The following is a 14,850-nucleotide window of genomic DNA, read 5'->3' on the forward strand; positions in this document are numbered from 1 at the left end:
GAAGAGAATTGTTAAGAAAACTAAACCTCGATTTTTTAAATAATGGTTGGATTAAAGAATATGCGTATTTATTCTTGATGCGTTCAAAATAAAATAAAAACACGCTCAAGCTCAAAGCAATCAGACTCAAGTAGCACTGTTGACCGTGTATAAAGCTACGGAACCCTCTCCACTGCGCACTTGTTGATACTAAGCAGTAGTTTGAATAGCGCTTCTCATTGCGTTCATTTTGCAGCTTTTAGCAAGAAAATATAGTATATGTGTACTAAAATCGCTATATCTTAAGTATAAGTGTTGTTTTAGTATTTATTATTCAGACGTTATGTCAATAAAAGCCATAATTAACCCATATATGCAGCTACTGAATAACAAATAATATGTGGATTTTATTACAGCTTCCAGTAATAGCGTCCACCTTTATTCAAAAACTAGCGTTAAAACAGAAACTGCAACCGCTTTTATACAGTTGAAAGTCTTCACCGACGCTTCTTTTCAGCATTTAGTAGCCACTATCACATTTTTCTTAATATTGTCTGCTTAAAATCATACAACACAGAATATATACAGCTAATTGCTGCTAATGCTGCTATTATGCAGCTTTTAGTAACCACAAATGCTTCAAGCTGAATAATGTCTGAGTAACTGTGTAAGAAATAAGTATTATTCAGCTTTAATATGCAAAACCGATACTATGCAAAATTTATTCAGCATTTATTGGTATAAAGGCCCCACTAGGCCCACATATTTTCTTATTCCGAATTTAGTAATTTCCACCGCATATACACAAAATTTATGCAATCTTAATTTGAATAAGATGATAATTTTACTCTATTATCCTGCTTGTGTGTTACTTGGGTAACCTTACAATTAATCTTATACAGTAAAAAACATAACATATTAAAAACATACCTGTTTAATTATGTAATTAAAATCATGATTTGAAATGGAGTGGAAGTTTAAATTATAAAAAATCGGATAATCGAGTCCGGCTCGCCTACCACGGGTTCCGTACTTTTTTAGTATGTATTTGTTGTTATAGCGGCAACAGAAATACTATGTATGAAAATTTCAACTATCAAGCCATCACTGTTTATGAGTTACAGCCTGGTGACAAACAGACGGACAGAGGAGTCTTAGTAATAGGGTCCCGTTTTTACCCTTTGGGTACAGAATCCTAAAATCTATGAGGTTTAGAGTAGAGCGATGGTGGAAACAAGCGGCAGGGACAAATCCGTACAATTCCTTGGAACAATCTTCCATTTTTTTTTTGGTAGATTGTACAAAGGTGACATTTTTACACATACTGCAAAGCGTTCACATTGGATTCGGATTAACACGCCGCTCTGGTGTATAAGCGGGACCTCGCTAAATACGTGCATAGCGCTGTCCCCTTCACCTTCATCTGTTTATTTACGACTTAGAATTAGAATAAAAAAATATTATTATAAATATTTTTTTAGAATTAAGCATACAACGACCCAAACAACCGCTAGCTTAGATTCCACAATATAGTCTAGCCTACAATGTACTGTACCTATATAGTCTAGTCTACGAACAATGGTACACGCGCATCGGTTCTCACCTCCTATGCTAATGAGATTTGATGGTATCGGGACTTATTCTCACTAGGAAATGTTTAGAGACTTCCAGTATAAGTGGAACTTTGAGGTTTATAGTGTATTGATTAGTTTACAAATTGTTGTTTGACCCAGTAAAGCGAGTTCTTAAATTCATTTCATATTTTATCTCGCCCGCCTTTAGAAATAAAATGAAAAGTGGAAAAATCCACTGTCTTATTTTTCCATTTTTAATTTTTCACTTTTCTTTAAGTAAGTTCTTGTGAAGCGATAATTTGGGGATTGGCCCATTATTGATCTAGACACGCGGCAGCGTGTCAAGCCAAGTTCAAGCAAAGGAACTGGCTAGCCAGCGCCAAGTGTAATATTACACGAACCACTTGGTGCCACTTTTGACCCTTCTATAACTCAAAATATCTTTAACGTAAACACATAAAACTACGTGTGTTTAATTATATCCATAAGGACATCTAGAAGCCCAAATTTCATGAAGCTAGCTCAAACGGTTATAAAGATATGAAGGTCAAAAAGTCCTAAATTTTAAGACTGACTGACAGACTTATAGTACCTAAACCTAACCTACTTCCAGATGACCTAGAAGGATGAAATTTGGAATCCGGCTCAGTTATTGTGTGAAAGCGTAGGAAAAAATCTAAAAATAAAAAAAAGTTATAAAATAGGGGGGGTCCCCATACAAAAAAACCATTTTTTATTGTGACTGACATATAAGTACCTAAACCTAACCTACTTCCAGATGACCTAGAAGGATGAAATTTGGAATCCAGCTCAGTTATTGTGTGAAAGCGTAGGAAAAAATCTAAAAATAAAAAAAAGTTATAAAATAGGGGGGGTCCCCATACAAAACAACCATTTTCTATTGTGACTGACATATAAGTACCTAAACCTAACCTACTTCCAGATGCCCTAGAAGGATGAAATTTGGAATCCAGCTCAGTAATTGTGTGTAAGCGTAGAAAAAAATCTAAAAACAAAAAAAAGTTAATAAATAGGGGGGGGTCCCCATACAAATTTCTTTTTTATTGTGACTGACATATAGTACCTAAACCTAACCTACTTCCAGATGACCTAGAAGGATGAAATTTGGAATCCAGCTCGGTAATTGTGTGTAAGCGTAGGAAAAAATCTAAAAATAAAAAAAGTTAAAAAATAGGGGGGGGGGGTCCCCATACAAAAAACCTGTAATACGCGCTAAACAACCGGCCAACGGTGTGTCGTTGGCGGCGCGCGGCACCACATATTCATATATTTCATATTCATATATTTATTGCATCCATGGTAAGTACACAGGTGTTACATAGGTAATAGTTGTTTCACATGGGCCCTGGTAGGACACGGCAATATTCTTAAATCTAAGGATTGAGTTTGTATGTATGTAGGTACCATTAACAATGTCTAATTTCATTTTAAATTAATAAATAGTTGTAAACATTATGTAATTTTTAGGAACGTCAATAGGAAATTATCAAATTATATGTCAATAAAAATAATAAGATTAAATATTCATGCTTAAAAAAAATGTTAGGTACAGTTTATGTCAAAATATCAATAGGTATATAATGTTAATTTAAAACTAATTTATATAATTCAAAATTGAGTCATGTCTAATAAATATACTAAACTACATAATTAATACAAAGAACAGAAGTAAAAAACATGCAGCGGAAACACAAGAAAAAACATTAAATCTCAATACCTGCCTAGTTTTCTTTACAAAAAGTATTGATATCCCATCAAAAACATAAATGTAAAAAAGGAGAGCCAAGTTCAATACAAAAATTATGCTTGGCTGTGGGGTTCGCCGCAAAAAGAATGGAGATCTAAATGAGTGCCAAGTTCTATGCAAAATCCAAATATGTATTTATAGGAACAAAATAACATTATAAACAAGTATTAAACTCTATTTCTTTGCTTTATTGGATACCTATAACAATAGCTGTTATTTAAAAAAAATGTGAGATCTTAAAGTAGGTTAGATTTGGCTTGGCCAGTTTTTATCATAATTACAAAATATATATGTTGAATAACTTTATAAAATGACTGATGTAATGAAAACTGGCCAAGTCAAATCTAACCTACTTTAAGATCTCACATTTTTTTTAAATAACAGCTATTGTTATAGGTATCCAATAAAGCAAAGAAATAGAGTTTAATACTTGTTTATAATGTTATTTTGTTCCTATAAATACATATTTGGATTTTGCATAGAACTTGGCACTCAGATCTCCATTCTTTTTGCGGCGAACCCCACAGCCAAGCATAATTTTTGTATTGAACTTGGCTCTCCTTTTTTACATTTATGTTTTTGATGGGATATATTTGAACGACCTCCCCGAAACCGGAAAGGTGGTACAAAAGTAGTTCCCATTTTCCTCTAGAAAAAATATGTTCGTATGGAGAAGCATGGATTTGGTCAAATCTCGTATGCAGACCAATAGGCGATGGGAACACGACCCGTACATGACCATTCGAGTAAGGCGTAAGCGCCTTTATGTTTTAAAGCCTATACATCGTTTTGTATATCTCTGTAGAAGGGGCGTAAGTGACGTTATATTTTATGACTTATACGACGGTTTAAATGGAAGATACGCAGAAGTAGCCGTGGGAATGTTTGACTTCCTGCATGTTTGGGATACATAGTTTTAGCTTTTTGAAATTTAGAATAATCGAGAAAGGACCTTTACAACGCCGTAGATACTTTATTGAAGTTAAATGTTATTCATCATAAATATTCGAATAAGCAATTCTTCCTCCACATTGTTGAATATCAAATATTTTACTGGACTCTTTAGGGGCATTCCACGAGACTGTCGCTTACATAACGCAATTCTTCTAATACTTCTGGAAATGCTGAGTAAGCAATATTGGGTCAGGTAATATTTCATGACTTGGCTAACAAATTGGCAGTATATTCTCGAGATTCACGTATTTTATTGAGGTAGCTGCCATACAAGGCAAAAGCGTTATGTAAGCGACAGTCTCGTGGAATGCCCCTTCATTCGATTGGTTTTAGATTAGTTAGTTATTCGTTTACTCCACAGATATGAATATACACTGTGTGTGGTTTATTCGATTAAACATACTTATTCGTAATAAATGAGTTTTTGTCCCCCGATGAACTCTACTACTTATTCTCATCTGAACTTTAGTGTTATGTGTAAAAAGTATCGGGATGACAGATGCTATGAAAAGTCACGTGAATATTTCCATAAGTACATTAATTATGTTTGATAATTATATGAAAAGTTTTCTAAATAATCGAGCCACGGGGATTCACCTAAAGTATAAAAATTAGGAAAGGCCAGTAAAGAATGTTAAGTTACTGGAATATATAGAATAAAAGAGCATTAGTGCAACATTCTTATAAGCTTCATGTTGTACGCGATTTCTTCGCGATCAGGTTAGCTATTTATTACTGTAAAAAGTGGTTGTAAAGCTGTCAAACCGGGGAGATACCACACTTTACTGTAATCAGACTGTAATTACCAAGGCTCGTGAGATGCTTAAATTACTTTAGAAATATTTCAAATTATGAGAGTTACTCTTTATAATGGCTGAAAGGTCCGAAATTTCTCATAATTATTTAGGCTGCTATTTAACTGATCACCAGATTTAATAAAATTTAATACCAAAAAAAATTATTTTACCACCCTAAAATAATGAATGATCACCAAAATTATAACACCATTTTAATGTGAAATGATTACCAATTTTATTACATTTTACTATCCTTTTAAAGGAAATGACACCAAACTAATCATTATTAACCCAAAAATAGTAAATGATTACCAAATTTCAAACCCCATTTTTATGTGAAATGATAACCAAATTTTTACATCTTGCTATCCTATTAAAGAAAATGACACCAAAATAATTATTGTAAACCCAAAAATAGTAAATGACCACCAAAATTAGAACTCCATTTTAATGTAAAATGATAACCAAATTTTTAAATCTTGCTATCCTATTAAAGCAAATGACTCCAAAATAATCACTGTAAACCCAAAAATAGTAAATGACCACCATAATTGTAACCACATTTTAATTAAAATTGTGCAAATATTTAATATATCGTTATCCTATTAAATTAATTAATCCACTTCGTCACCTTTTTCTAGTAGCATTTTATTTCTGTAACATTCGCAGTTCTAACCTAACCTAACCCACTTTTCTAGTAGCATTTCGTTTCTATAAGGGTCGCAGTTCAAACCTAACCTAACCCACTTTTCTAGTAGCATTTCTTTTCTGCAAGGGTCGCAGTTCAAACCTAACCTAACCCACTTTTCTAGTAGCATTTCGTTTCTGTAAAGGTCACAGTTCAAACCTAACCTAACCCACTTTTCTATTAACATTTCTTTTCTGTAAGGGTCGCAGTTCAAACCTAACCTAACCCACTTTTCTAGTAGCATTTCTTTTCTACAAGGGTTGCAGTTCAAACCTAACCTAACCCACTTTTCTAGTAGCATTTCGTTTCTGTAAAGGTCGCAGTTCAAACCTAACCTAACCCACTTTTCTAGTAGCATTTCGTATCTGTATGGGTAGAAGTTGAAACTTAACCTAACCTACTTTTCTAGTACCATTTCGTTTCTGTAAGGGTCGCAGTGCTAAACTAACCTAATACATTTAACTGATAGCAATTTAACTTACTTTTCTAGCAGCTTAACGAAATGCTACTAGAAAAGTAGATTAGGTTCAGGTATGCGGTGCGGGCTACGGGGGGTTGAGCGGGAGGGGCTAGTAATTTTGGCATCAGTTTACTTTATTTGGTAATATGTATAAATTTTTTGGTAATCATAGTGGTTTATTTAGGTGAAAATATCGCATTAATTTGGTCTTCAAGATTTGGTGATCATTAATGATTTTTGGTGATCATTCAATATATTTGGTATTTGAATACAATTTGAAGTGCAGTCGTAATTAAAATGGTGGTACTTTTGTATTTTTAGGGCTTATTTTATTGGTGTTCAGTAATTTTTTTTGGTAAGCATGATTTTTTTATTTAGGGTACCAAAGTATTTTTTGGTGGTCATTATATTTGTAGCCAATTATTTATATTATGTTACGACATCTTGACATCTGGCTACGGTCATATCATAGAATTTGATCATACCATGAAATGGCATTTCAGAATTTATTGCTTCATGATGACCTAACCTAGGTTTAACTTTTTCGTGATGTGGCCACCCGATCATTTTCATGATATGATTGTCAGATCATGAAATGGTCAATTCTAAGATCTATAGCACCGTGTCCGTACCCCTTTCTTTGGGAAAATGGAATAAAAAACTTTAGGTTATTCCTGAATATTGGCGCCCAACGTGAACGAGTTTTTATAGCAAACCGTTACAATATGTCTTGACATATAGTCCGACACATTTTTGCTTAAATATGGCAACAATTTAGTATGGATATTTTTATTTGCATTTTATTCATTTTTTACTATTCTATGTCGCTCTATAAAGACAAATACGAGTAAGTACACCTCATTAATTAAAATCTACTCATTAGTTTTATCGCCACTGTGCATAATTGGAAAAGAACAAGTTTACTTTTGACTTTGTATTTTAATCTTGCCAGTTTGCCATAAAAAAGCCGCAAGAGTAACCAATTCCTATACAATGGCAGTACTTATCAAGAAAAAGTGGCATCATTTTTACCTTTCTATTGCAAGTACTGCAACAAAGTAGGTAACTTAGTTAAGTATCAGATGTCTCTATTACTATTAATGCCACTTTTTAACGGCCACCAACTTTGTAACTTACATGGCATCACGATGACATGTGTCAACTTGATGTGACGACTGTATTGACTTGACAGGAAAAGAACATGGAATATCAATATAATACCACTTCTTTAGCAAGGTTGCTATTTAATATATAGCTTTCAATTGCTAGTTTTTAGTTTTGTAGCCAACAAAGGCAAGGAGTAAGAAAAGGGACATTTTCGCAGGTTCCGTCAAAATTAACAGGCCAGTTTCGATGAATGATGTCTGTTTAATTTTATTGGAGCGGAAAATAGGCTTAATGTTTGACTGATTTAAAAAAAAGGAAAATGCTTTGTATAAACAGTTTTAAGTGTAGGTAAAATACTTGAAATGAATATTTGTAACATTTATATTTCAACCACTAAAAATGCCACCGATTAGAGAAGCAACCAAGTAATATAGCTTCACAAATTTATGGCGCCATACGACTTGTCGCTTGTCAAGTAGAGTTAAATTTCCATCTCACGTCGCACAAATCCGACAAGCTGGCGTCATAAAGAGTGGGCTGGCGGAGATCGTTTCTCAGCCGTAAGGCCGCGCTCATGCGTTATGGACGGTATAATCAGGTGACTGATGTCTTGCTCTGAGAGAAGTTATGGTTGCGAATATATTCGCAACCATAATGGATATATGAGTTTTTCTTGTGAAGTTGCACGATGTTCGAAAATATTCAGGTTTACAGGACATATATTTTTATATTTGACTTATTTTCGCCCGTATTTGTAGTAAGTATTAACACGTATTACTTTGAATGCACGGAACACAACTTACATACCTATATTAAAATAAGTTGTAATTTTAAATTGCTGTTATTTCTAGGGTATTTACTAGGTACCTACATTTGTGCAGTCAAAGGTACCTGAATGTATGACTTCTAGAAAAAAAATGAGTGTAAAATGAAAATAAAAACGATTTGATTGGATTGATTTGACCATGCATAATATTTTTTTAGCAGGTGTGAGTATTTAGCTAAAATAAGCGGTAATTTCTTGATCGTCTTAATGATGGAAAAGTTATATTTTATGGACATCTTATTGGCTGTTTGTATATAAATAAAATAATAATAGGGGGAAGCGGGGCAGCTTGGTACACCTTTTATTGAAATCGATTTTAGGCCCCAAAATGAACTCAAAATACATTTTTTTTGTACTTAGTAGATGATAAATTTACCAAGGTATACAAAGTGTATCATTTTTTGTTAAATTTATGGCCAGTAAAAGAGATATATGGATTTTAACAAAAAATGAGATTTGTTCAATTGTGCCCCACCTGCAGGGCACTTTGATACATTACGTGGGACACTTTGATACATCATTTTGGGGTACTTTGGCACGTGAATCAAAGTGCCCGGTAAGTGTTTCAAACTGCCCCCCAGAGCACACTTCAGATCAACTCAGTTAGCTGAACAGTAGTAAACTTTTTAAACGTTATAAAACGTCTATTAAGTGCGGTGCTATTAGAACATACTACAGTTATTAAGCAGCAGGTGCACTAACACTACAAAAAACAACTTTTAATGAAAACAATGTCAGTTTCTGACAAAAAGCTACTTTGGTTGTTTTAACTTTTCTTTCTTAATTTTCTTTCTCTTTGTACGTTCGCACTATACAGTAAAAAATAAATAAAAAAAAGAATTTACAACAAAAAAACTGGCAGGGGCACTTAGATACACTATACGGGCACTTTGATATGTTCAAAACTGCCCCAATCTTTATTGTACCAAAGTACCCCCATGGTCAAATAAATTAAAAATAATTTATTTAAAATATTCTATTAAGTATTACTTTAAAATAATAAGCTAACCCTATTACTGAATAAACGTACTAAGCGCTCATTATGATGTTCATCCGGTAAAGTCGAAAATTTCGCACCACAACTAGATAAAAAAATCATAATTTATTTACTATGCGACCGCGGAAACACGTTTTCACGCACCAAGCGGCAACGGCTGTCAGGAGAGATGTGTCGAAGCCCGAACCTCACTCACACATACAAAGCCACGTTTTAGTGTTGCAGAAGGTGAACATAAGTTTTTAGTTAAGGAATTAGTGTGGGTGTTCAAAACTGCCCCTTGTGCCTATCTACCCCGCTTCCCCCTAAAGTATAAAAAATCATGGCCACAGATTAATAAATCCTACACCATTCCATTGACCATTTGTCACCACGACGACGTGTACTTATTTACGAATACGTCGACACATGTCAAAGTTGTTAATTAATAAAAAACTAAACCTTCCTAATAGATTGAGGCTGGTTAATTAATTATCGATAACTTTTTATGACTCGGCGAGTTTTCAAGTTGTTGTAGGTACGTAAGTACAAGTCTTGTGTAAGAAAGTGATATTTATAAGGTATCGTATACAATTACCATTCCTAGTCATATAAAACGAATTAAATAAAGTCAAATTATTTAAGTAAGGTAACTGAAGAATTGTCAAAATTTAGGAAATTGACACTGGAGGCCTTGGCCACTTTTTCTTAGTATACCTATGACATGGTGGCCGCTTTCAAATGAAAGAAGCGCCTGGCGTCCGTTGGCTCGTTGGGTGGACGACATCCGGAAAATTGCGGGTCACTGCTGGATGAGATTAGCTCAGGACCGGGACAAGTGGCGTACTAGAAGAGAGGCCTATGCTCAGCAGTGGGCGATAAAGGGCTGATATGATGATGATACCTATGACATTTATTTTAGTTTATAATTTATGTAGTAGTATTTCTACTTTAAATAAAAACAAATTTAAATATTATTTGAAAATATATTAATTTGTTCTAATACTTCTAATAGGATTGGCACAGTTTTGGAAAAAATTACACATTCGTTACTTTCTACAGCAAACAAAAATACTAACATTATTTGTTAAAAAATATTTTAAGTTGGATTTTTATACAAATTTTGTACTACACAAAAAATCCTTTATTAACCTGAAGGACTAATGACAGTAATGACTATACATATTATCGCGAACATCAAAAATCGATAATCTGCCTCTTTTTCACTATAAATAGTCAAGAGCGGTAGAGAGGCAGATAACAAAATGACGATTTACGTTATCCACGATATGCGCTTTTGTTGGCAAAGACTGAACATATCTCTTTAATAAAATCATAGATCACTTCTCCACCAACCTGCTTTAAAATGCTAATTCCCCCATCTAACCATATAAACCCCTATAAACATCAACACAAGCAATCGCAACAGTGTAACACCGGCCCAACCTGTCACTGACACACACACTGACATCAATCTACAGGATTTATACATTGACAACATTATTAATTATGCCATCGCGACTAGCGACATCTAGGGGCGCGTGACTGGACTACTAAGCCTTTTACGTCGCTTTTCATTTGCAACGTCAAAATGTATTAAGTAAATTTTATAAGCCGTTGAAATTTCAACCTTATACAGTTATATCGAAAGTTGAAAATAAAATCAGGCGGTTGAATTTTAAGCGTCATTATGTAATAGACTTTTACCAAAAATAATAAAGTTGTTCGGCGAGTTTGTTCGAGTGGCAATCTTATTTAAACCATCCATCCGTAGGATAATCCGATAAGTTTCAACAGTACAAGAATTTAATTATTTTGTTGTTTTTGCACAAAAGTTATTAACATGAAAATTGCTTGTAAAAATACGTAGGTATAATGTTATTTTTCATCGAACCCATCGAAATAAAAGTCAAATTTACTAAAAATAACAATTAAATAACATACGTACGGTATCTCGCTCAGTGCTCAGAGACCTGCATTCTCAGTGCACCTTAATAACACCGAGTAAAAGTACTAGTCTCAGTAAATCTAAATATGTATGCACTTACATTGCAGGGTGCATTGCTCGTAATGGGCGCTGAACCTGTCCTAGTCCTACCGACTCCTGCGCAGTTCACAAAGCTATATAGTCCGTCTGCGTTAACTTTGCACTGACTTGAACAGGACAAAGTCACGGAGTGTCTTTATAAACGCCATATTTTCATAGTGACATTGTCAAGATTTTTCATTGCACCATGCCATGCAGAATTAGTTTGATCTGACTTTACATTTTCTATAGTATAGGTCACTTAACGGAGGTGGTTGGTAAGAAGTTATTATGGTTAGCTGTAGACTGGTTGATGAAGGCTTAGGGTCGGTTGCACGAAACTGTTCGTATCGTTAAAGAGTTCGCAAAATTTTTATGTATGGTAAGTTTCATAGTAAAGTGCCGGGGCGCGCCGGCTGATGTTGATCAGTCTGTCAAATGTGGTTGGTGCAACTGGCCCTTAGTTGTGTGAATTTGATTCGTATTACGTATGTTAAGTAAAAACGTATAGGGACCGTGCGCGTTGGAGGGTCTGGCTGGCCTGAATGTGGCCTGAATTGGAAACAAATGTGCACAAGTACCTACATTAAATATGGCAATGTGCAAGTGCTACCATCCACCGTTCTCGTCGGTACATTTCCTTGTGCATAGTAGGTTCTGCCATCTCGTGGGCTACGTCGGAAGCCTAAACGACACATTTACGCCTCGCGCCAAAAATCTGACGGCTCCTATGCTGCCCCCTATAGTTCATACAGGGGGCCTATATTTATGTACTAGTTTTAATATCAATGTCAATTTATAAAAGTAAACTGTTAAATAGTGGTGTTAAATAAAAAAATATATCTCTCTCTCCTCTAATCCCAAAACTCAGCCATCTTCTACTAGAAAATCAGAATCATTGGTTCCGATAAAGTCCCGTTTTAGTAAATAATGACGCTATAAGAGCTTTATTAAACAGTTAAATATTCCATCCAATCCTCGTCTTTATCGCCCTAGTGCTTGTCACTGCCGATATTGCGGCGTCCTCAATCTCTGGGAATCTAGCGGATTACGCCGCCCTTCGCCCTCTTGCTATAAATAAAGAGGAATACGGGTGTTTATTGTGAACAGACACGCTAAACTGCCAGTGTATCAAAGACTTGCTCCTGTTCGCCACTTCGTCGCGATGATGATTGATAAAAAATCCGTTACAAGTGCGAGTCGAACTCGCCCACCGAGGGTTCCGCACTTTTTAGTATTTGTTGTTATAGTGGCAACAGAAATACATCATGTGTGAAAATTTCAGTTGTCTAGCTATCATGGTTCATGAGATACAGACCGGATAGCCGGACAGAAGGACAGACGGACGTACAGTGGAGTCTTAGTAATAGGGTCCCGTTTGTACCCTTTGGGTACGGAACCCTAAAAACTATCCTAGGTTTTTCCCTGGGTCTCAAACTATCTCCATACCTACCATAACTTTTTCATCTAAATCGGTTCAGCAGTTTATGCGTTAAAAGATAACAGACAGACAGAGTTACTTTCACTTTTGTAATATTAGTAAGCATGTATTTTTTTTTATGTGTTCGTTAGCTAGCCGCATGTTGTACCAAATTAATGAATAAGGTTAAGAACTAGGTAAAAAAAAATCAATAATGACTTATTTCTAGGTGCGTCTACGCTCAAAAATTCAACCCGTATGTTTCCACACGTCGAGTAAATCGTGACGGTTCACGCTCTCGCACGATTGGCTCATTTGCATGCTGCGCCGCGCCGCGTTATAAGTGCACGCCGCTGATTGGCCGACGGACTGACAGCTGCGCGATAATTGGACCGTGGGAATTACCTGGAACAAGAACATTTGTTTTGTTAGTGATATGTTTTATATTTTGTTTTGATCAAAATTGAGTAAATATTAATAAAATAAGAATATAGGTACTTACTAACTAGCGCTATTAAAAAAATAAAACTTTCTAGTGCATTTTAAGGCTGCCTGTTCACTGAGGCGGAGAAGAGCGGAGTATCAACCAATGCTATTGGTTGATTCCCCAGTTTCCCCACATCTCCGCTCTGCTCCGCTCCGCTCTGCACCGCTGGGATCCACCTCAGTTGACAGACAGACAGCTTTAATGTGAAGTCCCTTTATCATGAAACAGAACCTCTAAATTCTACATTATACTCAATAAGGCTTAGTGTTGACCTACTAGACAACAATATTCATAATTCATAAGAATATAAAGAAATAATGTTTACCTATCAGTGAATTAATTTAATCAATATAAATACTTACCTAACTAAAAATAATTCGTACGGTAAAAAGGTAAACAATATTGTTTAACCTCGCTTGCATTGAAATTTTCAAATAAGTACATAATCTAAAATGTAGCCTTCAAGTGAAAATCATGAAAGTGCATGATTTCCTTTCCATTTAAAGATTTAGAATGAGAAAAGCTTCGCCCCGCTCGCAACCCAAGTAGCATTGCAAGCTGTATATAAGCTGTATTCCAGTTTATTTGTATACTATAAGCTGTACAGTTAAGCTGTACAAAGGCTGTATAAGCGCTTATACAGCCCTTATAAGTCAAAAAAGGGCCCAAATTATACAGCCTTTGGCGTTATTAGAGCTGTAGAGTAGCTGTATAAGCAATACATAAGCTGCATAATAGCCGCATTACAGCTATATTTCGGTGTAACAGGTAACCTTAACACTACAGATAATCTCTTATAAGTACGATATAAGAATATGAGTTTTAAATTAGCTTTTAAAAATAATTACAAGAGAATAATAATCATTTAAGAAACTATAAAATGTCTTAATCTTGTTCATCCGTAAAATAGTAGGTAATGGCGACAATAAAGTGTCATAGTGGATGGTAAAAGTAAAAGTAAATACATATTATAGAGGTCTTGAGTGGAATATTATGTTATTGGTAAGTGCCGATTATTATTTATTGCGAACCTATGTATCTTTTCTGGCAAAATATTCACGCGCCTGCAAAATAACAAAGAGAAACCATAAGGAAAATATCAAAAATCGGTAAAGTTAGTGTTTGTTTTTAAGGTTAGAATATCAAAAATATTTATAAATATTAATTCTAAGGCTAAAGTTAATTTATTTTAGCTGGTAATCATAACACGATGTTAGTCTGATAAATATTTGCAAGTATTTCATTAATTATATTTACAAATACGTTTTATTTTTATTGTAAAATGGCGACAATTTTTAAGCAGCCTACAGGTTAGTTGGAGAGTATTATAATCTTAGTAGCTGTGCTGTGTAATAAATGGAGTATCATTTACAGCTTTTGTAATTAAAACAGCTTTATAATATTTCGGTTCTCCGTACATAAGTTATAAGTCTCTTTAGAAATCCGTATAACAAATAAAAAAACCCTTAGGTCCAAATGTCTATTTCTATTCTTCGTTCCATTTCATAATTTTCTAAATTATTAATTTTGTTCATTACATTTTTTTTATTTTCGTGGTCGAAATATATACTTATACGAGTGTAAAATTACGCCAAAATAAGCAACTCTGTCAGTAATACTGAAAAAAGCTGTACTATAGCTGCCATTTATTCTTTTAGTTTTATAATACCCTTACAGACAGAAGTTATACAACTACTATTCTTATAGGAGAGTAAAATTACGCCATAAGAAATAGCTTTAAAATGGGGTTGACAAATACATTTGTACAGCTACAAGTGCCAAGTGATA

Source organism: Cydia fagiglandana, chromosome 16 (assembly GCF_963556715.1).
Source record: "Cydia fagiglandana chromosome 16, ilCydFagi1.1, whole genome shotgun sequence".
In the NCBI taxonomy this organism is placed as follows: Eukaryota; Metazoa; Arthropoda; class Insecta; order Lepidoptera; family Tortricidae; genus Cydia; species Cydia fagiglandana.